Source organism: Rhinopithecus bieti, unplaced genomic scaffold (genome assembly GCF_001698545.2).
Source record: "Rhinopithecus bieti isolate Rb0 unplaced genomic scaffold, ASM169854v2 scaffold_16234, whole genome shotgun sequence".
NCBI lineage: Eukaryota > Metazoa > Chordata > Mammalia > Primates > Cercopithecidae > Rhinopithecus > Rhinopithecus bieti.
Genome location: NW_016808946.1, coordinates 423,625 through 432,183, shown reverse-complemented (window position 1 = coordinate 432,183; position 8,559 = coordinate 423,625). Strand labels below are relative to the sequence as shown.

The 8,559-nt window shown below is 47.1% G+C and overlaps 1 protein-coding gene across 3 annotated transcripts in view; it reads right to left on the bottom strand.

Annotated features, from left to right (window-relative positions):
- The window catches only part of NMNAT1 (nicotinamide nucleotide adenylyltransferase 1), a 36,602-nt gene that overhangs the window by 24,866 nt on the left and 3,177 nt on the right, over positions 1–8,559 (bottom strand). For all 3 annotated transcript variants that reach the window (XM_017888034.1, XM_017888033.1, XM_017888035.1), the window contains exon 2: positions 6,278–6,543. The gene's annotated coding sequence lies outside the window, so the exon portion shown is untranslated. The remainder of the gene's footprint in view (positions 1–6,277; positions 6,544–8,559) is intronic.

Sequence of the window (8,559 nt, the reverse complement as noted above, 5' to 3'; positions counted from 1 at the left end):
AAAAAAATTAAAAACAATTATCGTTTCTCACAAAAAAATTCGGCCAAAAGCATTTAGCATGTTCCAAATTATAATCTATAGTTATTTAGTTTTTCCAGTTAATCTTCGACCTTTGGATATTTAGGTTTTTCTGATTTTTCACTATTACAAACATCTCAAAAAAGAAATAATGGGGACCAGACAGCTCACACCTGTAATCACAGCACTTTGGGGGGCCGGGGTGGGTGGATGACAAGGTCAGCAGCTGGAGACCAGTCTGGCCAACATAGTGAAATCCCGTCTTTACTAAAAAATACAAAAATTAGCTGGGTGTGGTGGCGTGCGCCTATAATCCTAGGTACTCAGGAGGCTGAGGCAGGAGAATCGTTTGAACCTGGGAGGTGGAGGTTGCAGTGAGCCTAGATCGCACCACTGCACTCCAACCTGAGGGACACAGCAAGATTCCATCTTGGAAAAAGGAAAAAAAGAAATAGTGGGTTAAAAACAAATCTGGAAATTAAGGCTATGCAATGCCTCACTGTGTACGTCTAAGACTTGGCAATACTCAAAACATCTGTGTCAAGACTGTTCATTTGTAGCCTAATAGTAGTCAGACATAACTGCTAGGCTGACCAACTTGCTTTTGTTCAGATTTTATGCTCTCAGTGGACAAAGCTAGTGAATGGCACATCAGGGTGAGAATTTAGGTTTCCGGACTCTTAAGCTCTCTCCCCAAGAAGAAAAGTGGGAGATAAACTGGAACAGCGTAGATTGGAACTGAGCCCTATCATAGCTAAGGAGTTGAAAAATATCAACTTTAACCCCTTGGACAATGGGAAGCTTTGAAGGTTTCTGAGGAAAGGAGTGACAACAGGGTTCTCAAAATAATATGACATGGGTGTTAAAAACCCTTATTTGGGCCAGGCACGGTGGCTCACGCCTGTAATCCCAGCACTTTGGAGGCCGAGGCAGGTGGATCACGAGGTCAGGAGATTGAGACCATCCTGGCTAACACAGTGAAACCCCGTCTCTACTGAAAATACAAAAAAATTAGCCGGGCGAGGTGGCGGGTGCCTGTAGTCCCAGCTACTCAGGAGGCTGAGGCAGGAGAATGGCGTGAGTCTGGGAGGCGGAGCTTGCAGTGAGCCAAGATTGCGCCACTGCACTCCAGCCTGGGTGACAGAGCGAGACTCCGTCTCAAAAAAAAAATGAATAAATAAATAAATAACCCTTATTTGGTTGTGTGATCTTGATTTGATCTCTTAACTCCATCTTTAGGTTCTTCATGGATAAAATGGAGATAACGAGAAGGCCAATCTCAGTTACTTTGAGGATTAATTCTGAGGATAACACATAGCAAGGGGCTTACCATATTGCCTGGCACAGTGTTAAAATGAATGGTAGCTGTTATTTTTGAGGAAAGTGGTATTACTGATGATAGCGATGATACACAATTCATTGGACGGGGTGAAACAAGATAGGAGAGGCAGCCACAAATAGTCAGTGGAAATGGAAGTAAGAAATATACTTGGGGTCCAGGCGCAGTAGGTCACGCCTGTAATCCCAGCATTTTGGGAGGGCGAGGTGGGTGGATCACCTGAGGTTGGGAGTTCAAGACCAGCCTGACCAACATGGAGAAACCCTGTCTCTATTAAAAATACAAAATTAGCCAGGCATGGTGGCGCACGCCTATAATCCCAGCTACTTGGGAGGCTGAGGCAGGAGAATCGCTTGAACCCAGGAGGTGGAGGTTGCGGTGAGCCGAGATCACGCCATTGCACTCCAGCCTGGGCAACAAGAACAAAACTCTGTCTCAAAAAAAAAAAAAAGAATTATACTGGGGCCTTCTCAAAAGAAGGCAGAGTGGTGGGATCACAGGGACACTGCTAACTGTTCTTAGGGAATAAAGAAGAAGGTTCAGTAGTGGTCAGTAGGGCATTAGAAAAAAACGAGTTCATCACTTAGAATGATTTAAATGTCTTACCTTTCAGTTATCATCCCACGTATGATACCAGGATTCACTTGGGGCTTGGACCCATACCTTTTATCCCTACCCCAGGCCGCCAATTTCCATAAAAACTACCTGTGGTATTATGGGATGGGGTGATGAATGTGACACGCCCATAGTACCCTGAGGCCTACAGAGAAATCAGAGTATCCACCAGCCACTGAGCATGCTCTCAAAGACTGGTGGAGGGGCTGGGTTCAGCTGGCGTCTAACAGACAGCTGGTGTCAGACATCCCTGGCCATCTCAGGTTTCAGGTACTAATTCCCAAGAGAGAGATGGAAGAAGGGTAAGGCTGAGTTCAAGAGGTGTGGATCCTCAAGGGAGCTGCTGCAGTTCTGAAACAGACTTCAGGGAAGGAAGGAACAAAGAGTTTTAGCCGTATCCTTGGGGATGAGCTCAGGTTTCCATGTGATGCCCAAGGGATGCAGAGGGGCTGGGGAAGCTGATCTCTCAGCATAAAGGAAGCTGTCTTTCTCCCTTGTTACATCTATAACTAGTCTCAAATATCCAGCTCAGTTCCATTAACTGTTAACACAGCCAACTTGAGCTCCGACAAGACTCTAAACCTTCAGACCCACGGAAGAGTTAAGGTTACAGTGAGCTCCTATTGCTGCCAAAGGTGGGTTTTAAAGAACTAGGATCTGTCCCTTTCCTGAAGAGTACTTCCTTCACATCCTTGCAGGGCACATGCGCATAGGGGGGTTGTGGCTGGTTGATGAATGGGTGCAATAGTTTGGAAACTCTAACAGGACTGCCCTGGGTCCTCCTTGTCTTGCTCCAGGTGCTCTGGGCCCAGTGTCACCATGATTCACTTTTGTTTGGCCCACATAGCCTATCGCTTGTACTGTCGGCTGCCGAGAACTCATCAGCTCAGGCTGTAAGTGTCCCTTCCCAGCTCACCGTGACAATACAGAGTTCATTTCTTTCTGTGGCAGTCTTGAGGCTTAACATTTACTTTTTTTTTTTTTTTTTTTTTGAGACGGAGTCTCGCTCTGTCGCCCAGGCTGGAGTGCAGTGGCCGGATCTCAGCTCACTGCAAGCTCCGCCTCCTGGGTTTACACCATTCTCCTGCCTCAGCCTCCTGAGTAGCTGGGACTACAGGCACCCACCACCATGCCCAGCTAGTTTTTTGTATTTTTTTAAGTAGAGACGGGGTTTCACCGTGTTAGCCAGGATGGTCTCGATCTCCTGACCTTGTGATCCGCCTGTCTCGGCCTCCCAAAGTGCTGGGATTACAGGCTTGAGCCACCACGCCCAGCCAAGGTCAGGAGTTTGAGACTAGCCTTGCCAACATGGTGAAACCCCATCTCCACTTAAAAGAAAAAAATATATATATACACACACACACACACATATATACACACACACGCATATACATATATACACACACACATATATATATACACACATACATACATATATATACACACACACACACACACACACAAAAATTAGCTAGGCGTCTTGGTGTGTACCTGTAATCCCAGCTACTCGGGAGGCTGAGACAGGAGAATCGCTTGAACCCAGGAGGTGGAGGTTGCAGTGAGCAAAGATTGCGCCACTGCACTCCAGCCTGGGTGACAGAGTGAGAGTCCATCTCAAAAAAAAAAAGGCAGTGGAAGATTTTAGAGTAAAAATAATCACAATCTCCCCCTTATGGATTATAACAACCTGCATCATGACAGCTAACTGTTTTCCAGAGAAAATAGCTAACGTGACCTGCATTGTGTTTTGTCTTTTTTTTTCTTTTTTGAGACAGAGTCTTGGTCTGTCGCCCAGGCTGGAGTGCAGTGGTGTGATCTCGGTTCACTGCAACCTTTGCCTCCCGGGTTCAAGCAATTCTGCCTCAGCCTCCCGTGTAGCTGGGATTACAGGCATGCGCCACCACGCCCGGCTAATTTTTGTATTTTTAGTTGAGACTGGGTTTCACCATGTTGGCCAGGCTGGTCTCAAACACCTGATGTCAGGTAATCCACCTGCCTCAGCCTCCCGAAGTGCTGGGATTATAGGCCTGAGCCACCGTGGCCAGCCGTGTTTTGTCTTTTTACTTCTGTGAATATTTAACAATTCTGGGCCAGGCACAGTGGTTGACGCCTGTAATCCCAGCATTTTGGGAGGTCAGGCAGGTGAATCACCTGAGGTCAGGAGTTCAAGACCAGCGTGGCCAACATGGTGAAACCCCGTCTCTACTAAAAATACAAAAAAATTAGCCAGGCTGGTGACGGGTGCCTGTAATCCCAGCTACTTAGGAGGCTGAGACAGGAGAATCACATGAACCCAGGAGGCGGAGGTTGCAGTGAGCTGAGATGCGGCCATTGCACTTCAGCCTGGGCAACGAGAGTAAAACTCTGTCTCAAAAAGAAAAAAAAAATTCTGAAGTATTTTTGGTAGAGACTAGTTACTTACAAATGGTCTCAGTGTCATTAAGGACTGGATACAACTTTATTTTGAGACACGGTCTCGCTCTATTACCCAGGCTGGAACGCAATGGCATAATCACTGCAACCTCCACCTCCTGGGCTCAAGCAATCCTCCCGCCTCAGCCCCCACCCCAAGTAGCTGGGACTACAGGTATGCCCCACCAGACCTGGCTATGTATTTTTTTGTAGAGATAAGGTTTCACTATATTGCCCACACTGGTTTCGAACTTCTGGGCTCAAGCAATCCGCCCGCCTTGACCTCCCAAAGTGTTGGGATTACGGGCATGAGCCAGCTCGCCTGGCCGACAACTCCATTTCTTGAGAAAAAGAACAGAACCAATGGGCAAGAAGAACATATTCAGTATAAAATCTACCAAAGCATCTCTGACAGGCACAGCACCTGCACAAATGGAAATGACTGTTCATCTGTTTTCTTCTAGACAGGAGGTTACCTAATATATACCCACTATCCTTTGAAACCACCAACATTTTCTGAGCACCTTCCACATCCCAGACACAGCACTAAGGTAGGAATTAGAAACGTGAGCAATCACACAATAAGAATGAAATTCCTCTGAAGTAATTATATTACCATGATTAACAGAAATTATTTAGAAACAACACATTCCCTAGACCTCATCAACCACTACAGGGCTTTGAGCAGAGGAGTGACATGATCTGATTTTTTTTTTTGAGACGGAGTCTCGCTCTGTCACCCAGACTGGAGTGCAGTGGCGCAATCTCGGCTCACTGCAAACTCCGCCTCTCGGGTTCACGCCATTCTCCTGCCTTAGCCTCCCGAAGTAGCTGGGACTACAGGCGCCCACCATCATGCCCGGCTAATTTTTTGTAGTTTTAGTAGAGACGGGGTTTCACCGTGCTAGCCAGGATTGTCTCGATCTCCTGACCTCATGATCCGCCTACCTCGGTCTCCCAAAGTGCTGCGATTACAGGTGTGAACCACCGCACCTAGCCCTGATCTGACATATTTTTTAGACAGTGTCTCACTCTGTCACCCAGGCTGGAGTGCAGTGGCGCTATCTCGGCTCACTGCAACCTCTACCTCCCGGATTCAAGCAATTCTCCCCTCTCAGCCTCCTGAGTAGCTGGAATCACAGGCACGTGCCACCATACCCAGCTAATTTTTCTATTTTTAGTACAGACAGGGTTTCGCCATGTTGGCCAGGATGGTCTCAAACTCCAAACCCCAAGTGATCTGCCCACCTCGGCCTCCCAAAGTACTGGGAATCCAGGCGTGAGCCACTGCACCTGGCGAAAATGTTCTAAGCAAAGGTAATAGTGCAAGAGTCCCAAGGCAGATGCGTGCCTGTCATGCTGCAGGAAGAGATGAAGCCCAGCATGGCTGGAACAGAATAACTAAGGGAGAAGGAATAGCAGACACAGAGAGGTAAGAGGAAGACACTGCAGGGCTTTGAGCAGAGGAGTGACATGATCTGACATATTTTTTAAGGATCTCTCTGGCAGTTGATGTTGAAAACAGAACGTAGGGAGAGGCAAGGGTGCAAGTGAAGACACAAGATGGGAGGCTACTGCAATAATCCAGGTGACAGGTGATGCTGACCCTGCCCTGATGGTGGCAGCAAAGTGGTAAGATGTCATTCGATTCTGGGTGTGTCTGGAACATACAGCCAATGTGATTTGCAATGGATGGGATGTGGGCAGTGAAAGAAAGAAGAGTCAAGGATGACTCTAGAAGTTTTTGGCCTAAGCAGCTAAAAGAACAGCACTACTTTTAACTGAGAAGAGAATCATAGCAAAGCATGATGGCGTGTGCCCGTAATCCTAGCTACTTGGGACCTTGAGAGCTTGTTTGGAGGTTCTAGCAGGGGAACGCAACTACTTACATACCCTTAACTGAAGACCAGTCCTCCTCTATTGGCGATGGTCGTTCTCTTCGACTGAGTGTGCAGCCTCCGGAGGGACATACATGGAGCAGTGAGGGAGGAAGGAAGGAGACACCGGCCTAGCCAGCCAGATCAGCCGGATTAACCCTGGTGATCAATTGGGTGAGAGACGTCACAGCCAGATTGCCCTCACATCCTGCTTGGGAGGCTGAGGTGGGAGAATCACCTGATCACGCCATTGCACTCCTGCCTGGGCGACACAGCAAGACCCTGTCTCCAAAAAAAGAGAAGAGAAAGATGTCCATGGAGTAGGCTTGAGGGGACTATCAGGAGTTCAGTTTACAGAGAAGTGAAGTTTGAGACATCTATTAGATATCCAAGTGGTAACACTAAGTAGGCAAATGGAGAACAAAGCCAAGTTCAGGGGAGAGGTGCAGACACACAACAGCCTAGAGATTTGGATATATCTGCATATAGATGGTGTATTTGTCTGCTTAGGCTGTCATACTAAAATACCACAGACTGGGTGACTTCAACAACAGAAATTGACTTTTTCACTGTTCTGGAGGCTAGAAGCCCAAGATCAACGTTTTGGCCAATTTGGTCTGTGGTGACAGCTCTGTTCCTGTCTTGTACATGGCTGCCTTCTTGCTATGTCCTCACATAATCTTTCTTCAGTATGTAAGGGTAAGGGGCAAACTCTCCACTCACTCTTCTGATAAGGACACTAGTCCTATCGGATCAGGGCCCCACACTTAGGACCTCATTTAACCTTAATTACTTCCTTACTCCAAATACAACCACACCTAGAGTGACATCTTTGATTCTAAAAGTTCATGTTCTTACCCGTTATGCAAGACTTACAACGGTATGAGCTATTTAAGGCAGACATTTAAAAGAGGCCCAAGTGTTAAGGGAGTCTTTGGCTCCTGGTACTTCTTTTTGACCACTCAAGTTTCATCTACCCCAGCATTTTCCCTACCTAGTTGGAGCAACTTGCGTGCTCTGGGCTTCCATCCCAAGTCCAGGCTGAAGTGTCCTCAACTCCTCCAGCTGCCAGGGAGCATTTATCTGGTTTCCCAGTGACTCCCAGTCTGGACATTACTTTCCCCCGTGCTGTCTCCCATGGTTTCCTGCCTAACATATTATTTCTCTTTCTCCAGTTTCTTCTCTGCCTTCTGTCTGAAGGCTTATATTCTATTTTTGTTTCAGAATAAATTTCTCTTATGCATTAGAAATATGTTTTCATGGCCGGGCGCGGTGGCTCAAGCCTGTAATCCCAGCACTTTGGGAGGCCGAGTCGGGCGGATCACGAGGTCAGGAGATCGAGACCATCCTGGCTAACACAGTGAAACCCCGTCTCTACTAAAAAATACAAAAAACTAGCCGGGCGAAGTGGTGGGCGCCTGTAGTCCCAGCTACTCGGGAGGCTGAGGCAGGAGAATGGTGTAAACCCAGGAGGCAGAGCTTGCAGTGAGCTGAGATCCGGCCACTGTACTCCAGCCTGGGCGACAGAGAGAGACTCCGTCTCAAAAAAAAAAAAAAAAGAATTATGTTTTCATTACCCATTAACTCTAAACAAGAACCTAAAGGTACATTAAAAAACCCTTAGCATAGAACTGCTGAATGACTAAGTCACAGAGAAGAACAGGCAAATACCTCCATTGCTAAAACTACACAAATGCCAGAACAGAACATTGGATTATCATTATCAAAATTAGGGGAAGGCCGGGTAGGGTGGCTCATGCCTGTAATTCCAGCACTTTGGGGGGCCAAGGTGGGAGGATTACTGGAGCCCAGGAGTTTGAAACCAGCCCGGGCAACATGACAAAACCTCATCTCTACAAAAAATACAAAAACTAGCCGGATGTGGTGGCATGCACCTGAAGTCCCAGCTACTAGGGAGGCTTAGGTGCAAGGATCACTTGAGCCTGAGAGATTAGGCTGCAGTGAGCCGTGATCCATGTTACTGTACTCCAGTCTAGGTGACAGGACAAGACTGTATCAAAACAAAACAAAATAACCAGGGAAAGTACACTGTGAACAAGTGTTTATTCAGCAAATTTTTCAAATGATTTTTGTTTGTTTGTTTTGAGACGTAGTCTCGCCCTGTAGCCCAGGCTGAAGTGCAATGGCATGATCTCGGCTCACTGCAACCTCCACCTGCCGGGTTCAAGCAATTCTTCTGCCTCAGCCTCCCGAGTAGCTGGGACTACAGGTACACGCCACCATGCACGGCTAATTTTTTCTATTTTTAGTAGAGACAGGGTTTCACTATGCTGGCCA